Below are 12,328 nucleotides of genomic sequence, written 5' to 3'. Positions count from 1 at the left end.
CTTCCTCCTGAGTCCAAGTTCCTGAAATAGAAATCAGAACACAACATCCACTGAATACAGAATTTAGAACCAAAAAAAGGTTTAATGTATTTCTGACATTAAATAAAACATCGAAAATATTTTTTTTCCCTTTTAATTATTTTTTAGTGTCCAAACATTTTATAGAAAGGCTTTTTTCCCCCCATGAATAATCTCCCACAACATTAACCGTATACCATAGAAAAAAGTTGCTGAGTACACATCTACAACAGTCAGCTTCCTAATGCACACATATGTCTTTCGGTAAGTGTTAGAAAGCAATATGTAGGACACATAAGCCATGGGAAAAAATATTGGCTTATGTATTAAAAACTAATCTAGAACCTGGCAAGATACTAACTGAAGGTCAGGAGGGTACAGAATAATAATAATAAAAAAAAAAGCTTTCAAGAATACCACATTAATACCTCAAATACACAACTACTTAAACTGTTAACTACAACAGTAATCTAACTGAAATTAAAGTCTTCTCATTATATTAAAAACTTAATTTTCCTCATGCTTGGTTGAAAATTACATTTCTTTCCTATTAAACTATTCCATATCAGTCTAATATAAAACAATGATAAAATATTTTCTGCTTGATCACTCAGTAAAGTTGTTCATTAACTTGTAATTCACAACTCATACTGAAAAGTTGAGGACACTAGATGGCACTCTTAAAACAACCATTATAGAAGAAAGCTTTATTATAGCAAGAGAAAGAAATCAGAATGCTGTTAAGAAAGGTCAGAATGTTTTTTTAATATATGTTTTTTATAGATAGATAGATAGATATGAAACACAAGTGGAACAGCATCAGTCTTTCAAATAACTGTCTAGATTAATAACGTCTCTGTACAGCTACATGAGTATGATGTAACAACTTCAAAAGGAAAAAAGGTTTTATTTATCTACATTATTGGATTTTTTTTTTCATGTAGAGTTGTACATCAAATTTCCTATTTTACATAAATCTATCACTGGACCAAATAAATTGTCCAAAAAGAAGCAGAGGAAGAATAAAACCAAGTCTACTTGATATTACAAACATAGTAACGATTGTTATAGTATTTTTAAACCATTATGTGACTTTATCTCAGAACAACAGTGGCTCAACACAGTCATACTGTTGTTTTTCTGCAGTTAATACACCTGCCACACAAAGAACAGTACAATAAATAATGAAATACCTACTTTCCTAAAAGCTATTTTATTTGGATGAATCTTGACAGCATGTAAGTTGAAACAAATTCAATACCATAAGTATAAATCTGTGGAAAAAATTCTATACTAAAGATACCATTGAGATATTGAGTCAAGAACAGTTAGCTTCACCTGCTAAACCTATAGTTAATAGCATTTAAACTCATATCCTCAACTACAGCACTTCGTTCAATATTAAATAGTAGCCTCACATGCATTTGGTTGATTTTATTTGCCCTGGGCATACAGCCCTATCTTTGCCTGGCCACTTTGGACACACAGACACATTCACCTTACAAATCACTTCACCAGTGAGTTTTTTCTTCTGATTCACCTTACTGGAGATGAGTAGCTTTTTTGGTCATTATGATGTATGCAGCTGCTAAATATTTTGGTAATTCTAAAGCGCTTTCTTTTTCCAAAGTATATCATTCTGTAGTTTCCAACTGTTCTTACAAATTTTTCCAAATCCATCACTCAGGACTGCACAAATATAACATTAATCTTTTTAGCACACAGGAATTCTTCATAAGTACACTGGCCCTTGCACATTTTCATCCAGAGCTGCAGCTCTGAAGCACTGTTTCCCCACAGAAGACAGTATCATTAGACTAAAAATAAAAATTAAATACTTAAAAGACGCCTAAACAGAGGTACTTAATCAGGCTACTGATTAAATATCCTGCTCTGAAAACTGGTAGATGAAAGGGTGAACACTGACAATGTCAATTCTCCTCCAATTCATTGAACAAAATTACTTCTATCCAGCAGCAATGAGTAACAGCAGCTATCAGTCAGTCCTAGAGACAATAACGGACTGGAAATAACTACTTGTTGACATTATCCAGTTAATCCACCTGTCACCTTGAAATTTGTCTGGTCAAATTCAAGTCCTCTTACCTTCAGGTCTACAACTATCACATACGAAAGTCATCCAAACCAGGTAAACCAAGATGAGGACCTTGCTGAAGCAGAACAGGCAGATGTTATCCAGAGCTACCTACTGCATCCCCTTAAACAAGAGTCAGGAAGTGGGAACATGCATGTAGAACATTTAATTTAATCCATAGTATTTTAACTTCAAGTCACTTCTCTGAAGCATTTTAGGTAAGGTTCTGGATTTTGCATTGAAGTAAAGGCACATTCAGGAAAAGTCTGTTCTTCTAAATGTCTCGATGAGAGAGCCTCCAGGAGACAGCTGGTCTTGAGAGTGATTAATCAATTCTTCAAAACAAGTTTTTGCAAACATACACAATAATTTACTACTACTCATCTGAGACATGGTGAGCTATGCCAGAGAGATTGAATTATTGAATTTCTGAACCTAAATGAACTTCTACGAAGAGAGAAAGAACACACTGACAGTGACATTCACAATATACCTATACAACAGTGTATACAATCAAAAGTTTGCAGAACTGATTGAGAACAAATTATTCTGGGGAAGTGAAGATGGAAGGTCCAAGATTTCCCTCTCAGCCAGAGCAGTAAATTAATGTCATTCAGCATGTAGTTGCAGCAACTGCAGGTGACATAGAGCTCAGTAAATTATTTTGACAGTGGCTGAGACCTAGATATAGTCTGGGTATCACACACTGGATCAGCAGAGTGCCCTGTAGTTCCAGGACTTCTCCAGAGTCAGTTCAGACTCCAACTTGGTTCTTTCTTGGATTTTCCTTCCTCAGGTAAAGCCACCTTGGTAGTATTCAATGTAAGCTTAGACAGCCTATGAGATTTCAGTTACTCAGTTACTGCCCAGTGCAGCACAAGTCATTGCACTCAGTGGCCAGCAGGTCTCCAGTAACCCTCCACAGAACTGTACAATTCAGCTCCCAGAAGCACAAGGAACCAGTGACCAGGTCTACAGAGCTAAACATAATGCTTAGTACAACTTGAAGTTTAGCTGCTCAGAGATAGCTATATTAACCCCAAAAAATAAAACCAGAGTTTTCATCATTAGCAAGATTTTCAGGGCTATTAGTGAAGCTGCAATACCTGCTGCTGAATTTTCTGACATATTAAAAAAAAAAAAGTAATATCTACATTTTCTTCTGGCTGAATAGGCAGTTAGTTATTTTTAGTATGTATTCCAATAGCTAGATTCTCCCTTAGCTAGGTTTTATGCACATGCTGAAGTTGCATTTATCCCAAACAGCAAAAAATTTTAAATAGTGCTTATTCATAAAACATGCATTAGCTACTCAGTTTTTTGTGGTGTTTTTTGGTTTTGTTTTTTTTTTTAAAGTACTCATACAAAAATTTAGAGAGAGAGGGGATAGAAGAAGGGCTAAGCTAAGGCAGCTGTTTCAGTCAATTAGACTCTCCCCATATAGGGCCAAATAAGTGCAAGTACTTCTGGTACCTGATCTGAAGGTCTTTGCAATATACTGTCCTCTTATTTACCAATACAGTCCTAAACTCTTCTCTTACACTGTACTATTCTATTCCTACCAAAATCCCTTTCTCTTATCGAATTTGTAGCACTACAACACTGAAGTTGGTTTCTCATAAACATACTCCCTGTTCTGCTACTGAAATGGTCAATTTAGATTTGTTAGTAAACTTACTGCATGAAGTGGAAGAAATTCCATTATTAACTGGAGTCCATTTGGGACAATAAGTTTGTTGTTTCTGCTGCTGCCCTTCAAGGGGTGAAAAGATGAGCTTCACTCATTAGGAAAACAAAAGAAATGTTGAAGTTCCTCTTTTCATCTCCCAGAACTGTCAGGGTTGGAAGGGACCTGAAGGATCATCTAGTTCCAACCCCCCTGCCATGGGCAAGGACACTTTCCACTAGATCAGGTTGCCCAGAGTCACATCCAACCTAGTCTTAAAAAAGACCTGGGATGAGGCTTCCACTACCTCTTCTAGCTGTTTCTCCCCACCTTTGCTATGTCCAGTGTGGGTCCAGGGATATGTTTCCCTTACAGTTGCCCAAACACTTGCATCTAAATTCCAAGGAAGTGCAAACAAATACTAAATTATATTTAAACTAATAAACTAATGGCAGTCTTAAATATCAAACTAAGTATATTTGAGGCTTTTAACTATTGATTTAATGAAGGTTAAGATTCACTTGTTAATTTGCTTCAGGTTTATTCCCTCCTTGTCCAAACTCACCTTTAATTCTTCACTTTCTTTCACCCAATTGAATATACAAATTCAGATCCTGAAACAGGAACAGATAAGCTTATTAGCGACATTTCTGTTGGTGAACAACAGTTAGGCAACTAACAGTGCTCACGTTAAAAATCAGCTACCAAGTGAATACCCTTAAGAGGTGAGCAGTAGAAGACATTTTTCAGAATTCTAAGGGAATGAAGGCCACTATTTTGGTTTCCACTTGGAAGTTACTTTTTTGAAGCTAGATTGGCTATACATTGTTTCTAAGTTAATTCTTACAGATTCACACATTACATCAAGTTGGAAGGGATTCTCAAAAGTCATCTTGTCCAACCCCCCTGCGGTCAACAGGCTACCCAGAGCCATGTCGAGTCTCATCTTGAATGTCTCCAGGGACAGGGCCTCAACCACATCCCTATGCAACCTGTTCCAGTATTTTACCTCTCTCATTGTGAGTAACTTCTTCCGTATGTCCAACCTAAATCTCCTCTGCTCCAGTTTAAAACCATTGCCCTTTGTCCTATCACTACAAGCCCTTCTAACAGTCTTTCCCCAAGCCTTCCGGTGGGTCCCCTTCAGATATTGAAATACAGCTCTAAGGTGTCCCCAAAGCCTTCTCTTCTCCAGGCTGAACAGCTCCAATTCTTTCATCCTGTCTTCATATGAGAGGTGCTCCAGCTCTGTGATCATCTCCATGGCCATCCTTTGGACCCACTCCCCCCGGTCCCTGTCCTTCTTATTTTGGGCACCCCAGATCTGGACACAATACTCCAGGTGAGGTCTGACTAGAGCAGAGTAGAGGGGCAAAATCACCTCTCTCAACCTGCTGGCCACAGAGGTGGCAACATACAAGATTCTCAAGGAGCAAACTACTTTTCTTTCTGTCCTCCCTTAAAAGTGTCAAAAGCTTACAGGCTTTTTTGGCAAAAACATAGCAACTGCAATATTGTAAGAAAATTCCTCCTTGTCTCTAAGCAAAGATATTTATTTATTGTTTCCTGTATTTTTTGTTTCTAAGATAGTTGTTTTCCTGCACTATTTTGGCTCTGCAGAGTACATCTTCCTTGTGGATTTATGCACACTCTTTCCTTTGAAAGACTTAACAGCCTACCTGGTTGCCCATTCTCACTGAGGTATTTTCACATAACTACTACCCTTCCATTAGACATGATACATTTACAAATCCCCTGGCAGCTTACCAAGTCAAAGGGAGCCATAGATATATATAATAAAACAAAGCATAAGCACAGAACCAACAAAACCTACAAGACATTACACGACTAATATTTTTCCTAGTACATTTTTCTCCCCTCAAATCAGACTGTAAATTCTGGGGGAAGAGCTGGGGTTTTCATTCTGTACTGGCCTTATTTACAATAGCCACTGCTGAAAGAGGATTTGCAGTATAACTTAAATAATGCTGCCTACCTTTGGTATAAAAAAATCACTTTGGCTATTTAAAAATAATAAACATTACCTATACTTTTCACTAATTGAACTATTTGTTACTATTTTCTTTTCCCTTTCAACATACACTAAACAGTTAAATTAGTTTCACCAAAAAATGTTTCACAATTAGTTTCACAAAAAAAAAAAAACAAGTGTTTCCCAGAAAAAATTAAAAGATTAAAAATAAAGACATAAATACCCTCCTCCTTTTATTTCCTGGCAAAGGCCTCATGTATTTGTTGATTACTACATGGTAAAGCAGAACTTTTGTGAAACATACTAACGTTGGAGAAAGGTTTAACTCAAGTAATTTACAAACATAGTTTTCCTCCAGGAAATACTGAATTTGGTGCTGTGTCGGTGTGAGCTGAAATTCCCCCCCCACCAACAATAACCAGGCTAGCTCAGTCTGGGAGCAAATGAAAAGCTGTATTTACAAGCAGAGTCTAAAATCTACAGTGAAATGCAATGAATATGTACAAATATACAAAATTCACAACATTCACAAATATATACAATCAACAGAAAAAGCACAATCGATCTCCCTTTGCTTCCCCCCAAGGGGACCCTCCCAAAGGGGCCTCCCTCTCCCAGGAGCTTCCCCCCAGACCCCCCTGGACAGAGAAGCAGAGTTTGTTAAGCAGAAAGTTGTTAACTTAGCTGCCAAGGTCAGTGTGTTATCTTCAGCCAGAAGAGAAGAAGAAACAGCAGCCAGACAGCCCAGCAACTGCCCCCACTGCCGAACGCAGAATGTGCAGAGTGCCTACTTTGTTTTGGGTAATAGTTCTTAAACATTTCTATCTATCCAATGGAAGTGTTTAGAACAATCGTTATTTTGCTTTCTTACACCCAATAGTGACTTATTTACATTCTTTCACTTTCTCTGTTCTGAATTTTGCAAGGAAAAATTAAAAAGACAGCTTCAAACCATCACAGGTGCACACTAATATTTGTGCTTTAAGGCACAAATACTTGGAGGGTGGAGTTATATTTGTATCTGGATGATGAATTTGCTGAGAGAGTTTAGGGCTACCATGGCACCCCCAAAGGAATCCAAAGAGAAGCATACCAGCTTCTCATCAAGTTCTTTAAGCCAGAATACCAGGCGAGTGTATCAACGAAATAAGAGTTGTTTATGGTTCAAAAAAGTTAAGACACAGGCTATGAAGAACAGAAGCCAAGCTTCAGAAAGACAGCACAGTAAAGCTCAGTTACTGCAGAAACAAAGTACCACTGATTTAAATGCTTTTTAAGACCTACTCCGTAAGGCCTTCACTCCAAGCTTCTCTCAGCAGTATTTCAGCCCAGAAAAATCAAACCTAGTGGTGACCACTGAAACCTTTTTTCTTATCCAAAAATCTTAGCCATAAAACACCCAGTGTCAGATAAACGACACGAAAGCTGTAAATATCTTTCCTGGCGTCGACTATTACCGGTCCTCACCGACAAACACCTCAACAAGGAGTTTCCAGCCAAGCCTCCTTCACAAAACGAGAACTGTGGACAAAGTGAAGCAGAGGCGACCTTTCCGGCTGGCTGATCGGGCGGGAAAGGAGCAGAGAGCTGGGACTCCCCAGGAACGCACAGAGGGCGCCTCGCACACGGAAGACCTCTAGGGCTAGCTCCTGAGCCGCCGTACACCCACCGGTAACGGCCACAGAGACCCTGTGCCCCTCAGCAGGAGCCACCCCATCCCCTTCGGCAAGACCCATCTCCGCCAGCGCCAACTGCGGCTTACCCCACCCCTCCCGCAGCACTCGCCCAGCTCCACTCACTTCTGCTAGGCTGTTCGCGCCCCGACTCTGCCTCTTCCGGCGCCCGGTCCCGCTCTAATCCGCACACTTCGTCCCGCCCATAGCACGGAACTGCTGTCTCAGAGTGCTGGTTGCACAGGGGAACCGTCGCGGTGGCGGGCTTGGCTCTGAGTGGTGAGGGGAAGCTGCTCACATCCCTTCGCACACGTTATTTATCCTTCTCCTCTTCTCTGGTAAGAGAGTGGAGAGTGGCTTGGTAGGGTTAGAGCCGGGCCGTGGGAAGAAGCGTTTTGAGAGGAAGTAGAAGAGAGTCCCCAGATACGCACACGCTCGGCGGACTTTGTCCCCTGTCCCAGGGTAAGGCGAGAGTTGAGTCGCCTTACGGTGCGGCTAGGGCCCGAGCACGGCGGGGAGGCGGCCGCCTTGGCCCTGTGGGTGCTGGCGACCCTCTGGAGGCCTAGTGCCGTGGCTTTGAGGAAATCAGGACAGTAACGGGCGGGGGAGAGTCTGTAGAGCCGTTTTGAGCTCTGTCAGAGCGGAGTCTGTGGCGCTTCAGGGCGGTGTGTCCGGCGGGTCTCACCTTGGGGCACTGAGCCCAGCCTGCTCTCGGCCGGGCGGCGCTGGGGTTTCGTGTTCCAGCTGGGTGCAGGCGGACTCGGTTGTTAGCGCTGGAATGAAGCGAAGAGGTTCAGCTCCTTCTTGGCCAGAGAAGCTGGTGTCGGGCGCGGTTCCGTAACGAAGGGGCAGCTGGCCCGCGGGTGAGCACAGTAATTGGGAAGAAACAGACCGAGTAAGTAGGGGTGATGTCTGCGTGATACAGCACGTAGAACTTTAAACCACAGTATAGGATATAGGTGGTGGCGGTTTATTCTCTAGAATATTTTATTTTAAAATACTTTCAGATGGGAGGCCCTTACCATATTCTTAAAGGAAATGCCAGGGAGACATTGGCAGTAAGTATGTTGCAAAGAATCAGGTTGTGGCTTTCATGTGACTAATTTAGGAGTTCAGCTTTAACTGACGTTTGGTTCTTACGCTAAGAAATCGCCAAGAGGATGATATCCAGGGAATTTATAAACCTGGTAAAGTTTGGTATGCATTGAATTAGGGAAAGGCAATAATAATGGCAATATATTAAATTTACCAGTGACCTAAGCCAGTGAGCAGTGTCGTCTGTTTAAACACCATCTGCAGGTCCATTTTTGTAAGATATTGAAGCTTGGTGATGGTAGAGATTAACAAATCTCTATTGCATAGTTACAACTGTTGCATTTACTTGAATGAATGTTTTCATAAAACTGATTTTTGTGGCAGCACAACTATGCATGAGATCAAAAACGTTCTGTAGAAAGGTAAGGCAGATATAACAGGAACTTAAAACAGAGCTCCAGTGGAGCCCTCCAGTGGAGAGACAGATTGAAAAAGAGGAATGTAAAAATAATGCCCAGTAAAGTGGGGATGGTGTTAGGAAAGCCAAAGCTAAGCTAGAATTGAAGCTACCAAGTGATGTCAGTGTAATGAGGTACTGTTTATCAGGAAAAGGATTTGCAAGGAAAATGTGGTGGTGCTGCTGGGTGGGACAAGTGTTTTAAGGACAGTGGGCACAAATAAGGATGATATGGTCAATGTCTTGCTTGCCTCAGACATAGGTCTACTAGGCCTTTTGCTGCAAGGCAGGGTTCAAGGAGAGGAGGAACTAGAAGTTGTGGAAGTGGACTGGACCAAGGACAGTTCACCTGACAAGTCCATGGGCTCAGGGACTGCTGTGTGCTGAGAGCTGACAGTGTCTTCACAAAGCTATTCTTTGTCATCTTTGAAAGACTATGGGATTGGAGGAGATGCCTGCGTACTGGAGAAAGGCAAATCATACGTTTCATCATTGGTAAATAAGCAAAGTCTGTCACTGATACTAGATTAGTCAGGAAGAGAGAAAATCCCAGGGAAGAGAAGAATCTGGGGGAAGGAAGGTGAATTGATTTTATGGCAGTAAATTAATTATCGGTGAACACAGTGCAGTGCATTGGAAGGAATTTTGTGCTACTCATTTGTGTTACTGGGTTTTAAGTTACCTACTAGAGATGTTGAAGGCAGCTGAGAAGGATGTTTTGAGTGAAACTCCTTTTAAACATCAGTGCCAATGAAAAAGTATTGCTGAGTTGAGAAAGAATGGTTTGATAATAGCATTGCAATATAAATAACCTTCAGTTGTACACCTGTCTCAGAAAATAATAGAAACGGGTTCAGAAGCAGCTGAAAACATTACTAAATCTGAAAATGTAATGTAAGTAGATTCATGTAACTGAAGGTGATGATGTGTAGGTGTGCAAAATAATAGGTGGCAAATAAATGAAAGGCAAGGGGCTCTTATACCCTGGAAATCTAATAAGTCTATTAAATTGAAAGACCACTTTCTGTGTAGTGCTCAATTTAGATTGTATGTCTTTGGCTGAAGACAATAGTTTGCTAATGAAATGAGAGATTCAAAGAATTCTTGGATGTTTTAAGAATACCAACTTGCTAATTAACTTTCCTCCCTCCCCACAGAATTAAACCACTTAAAATAGTCTATGTTAGGAGGTTATTCCATGATTGTTGGACTGGATGACTTTTGAAGATCCTTTCCAACCCAACGTATTCTCTCGATCATATGATTGTCCCTTGTATGATTTTTAATACTATCTCAGATACTTCAGAAAACTCAGAGTTTTGTTACCTTGGTCTTGTCTGTCTGTCGTCAGACAGTTGTTAGTAGTGAAGGTGTCAAACAGAGACCTAAACTGAGGAAGGCACTTTTAGGGTGAGGCTAATGGGTTAATGATTATTTGCAAGAAGGTGCTCTTTAGTTCCTGCCCCTGCTCCACAAATCATCTGCTTGTTCCCTTCAGTTACTGCTTTGTGCAAAACCAGTTCTGCTCTGTGTTCGAGACTATAACACAGCCTTCTAATCTTACAGCTGTGTTAGCAAACTGCTATGCAAAAGATGGTATTAGAGTCTCGTTTCCTATTTCTTTTTCCTAAACAACTTCTGAATTATTTTCTGTACAAAGATTCAGCTTCAACAAGCAAGTCAAGGAGTGCTCTTGTGCAGGAAAACCTATGACATCATCGTTAAAATGCCGCTGTTCTTGCTCTAAGGCTGTCAAGTTGTTACATGGTGAATTCATCACTAGAGGAGGAGTTTATGAATGAAACTATGAATTAATGTAGTTGCAGCTTGGGTTTATAAGTATCAAGCCACTGTTCTGATCTATAAACATCTGAAAAAGGCCACTAGCCACTACCAAAAGCAATAATTTGCCTTTTGGATCAGGCCAGTTGCTGGTAGTAGCCTGTTTGCCAGTTGCCAGTAAGGAGAGCATGCTTATCAATTTACTTTTTTCAGTTGATGCTGGATTTTATGACAGCTATTGATGTGTTTATCTTTCCATTAAATGAAGTTACCTTTTTTAATTGACAGATTTAAAACATTTGAAAATATATGCCTAAACTGAGCATACTTCATCTGTTTAATAAGCCTAGCTCCCTGCTTTCTCATGTGGTTTACTGTGATATGTTAGCTATACCTGCAGTAGCCTATGATGTTATGATTTACTAATGACAATAGATAAAGAATTGGTGCAGTTTCATATGCTAATAAAGGAATAAATGAAGAAATTTGGACTTCAACAGTTCCTTTACAATAGAGATCTTTAAAAAGCTAGAGTTAGAAATAAATCTGGGAAGTGTTACCTTCACAAAGACAAAACTGCAGCTGATGTGCTTACACATGCTCTCTAAATACTACAGGCATCCTGAACTGGCTGCTAATGACTGTTGAGGCTACCTGTTCATTATATACACAAGTTTGTATACCTAGAATAAGCCTCAGAAAAGAACTTAAAAGATTATCTTTAACAGGGAATTATTCCAAATTTCCAAAGTTAGTGTTTTAGTTCCAGTGCTTTCATTCAACAGAGTTTAGCGGAGTACTAATTTAAGATTGTATGATGGCACTGAAACTTGGAAGACACATTCACAGAAAAAAAGAAATAGGAGAATTAGCCTGCCCACAGACCTCAGGAGCAGCCTGAAAATGCATGAGGTAGATGCATAAAAAAGAGGGCATGTGGTTTCCGCATGCATTGAATTCACTTTCTGTAAACATCAGACAGAGACTGAATTGTCTGGAGGGGGCTTGCGCTGCAGTCTCTGTGTGATCAGTCAAAAAGCAGAGTAACTGGTGTGTAGTACTTACTTGCAGAAGTTCTGTGGCCACCAGAAAATTACTTGACAAGTAGCAAAGATTAAGGAAGAGAGAGAAGAGGCTCTTGAAGAGAATTGTTAACTCTCTGCTGGGTCCATTGATAAAATCCCTATGAAGTCTGCTGTGTGTCAAACTCCTTGATGATCTCAGTCAAGTCATTCTCTGGTGTCTTGTGAAAGCTCAGCATGAGATAAAGGTTCCTGGAGACTTCTAGGCAAGTTTTGAGGAAGCAGGCTGCCACTGCTGGTGTTTTGGCCAGAGAGGTAAAAGTTCACTGCCTTGACTATCAAAAGGGGATTCATCAGACAAAACCTTGGAAGCTCCAGCTGAAAAAGACATCTAGGCAGTGCGTTTGAGCAGAACTGATGAAAACCTTTTCAAGAGTGTCTTCTAGATTACTGTATGGAAAAAAAAGTATCCCAATGTGTTTAAAATGAGACTTGACAAGATCATTAACAGTAGCACTTCTCACAGACTTTTGGAAAAGAGCAGGAAGCTTTCCTTCTCATGTTTTTTTCTTAAATTGTAAATTACT

Source organism: Indicator indicator, chromosome 8 (genome assembly GCF_027791375.1).
Source record: "Indicator indicator isolate 239-I01 chromosome 8, UM_Iind_1.1, whole genome shotgun sequence".
NCBI lineage: Eukaryota > Metazoa > Chordata > Aves > Piciformes > Indicatoridae > Indicator > Indicator indicator.
Note: the sequence above shows the minus strand (reverse complement) of the source record.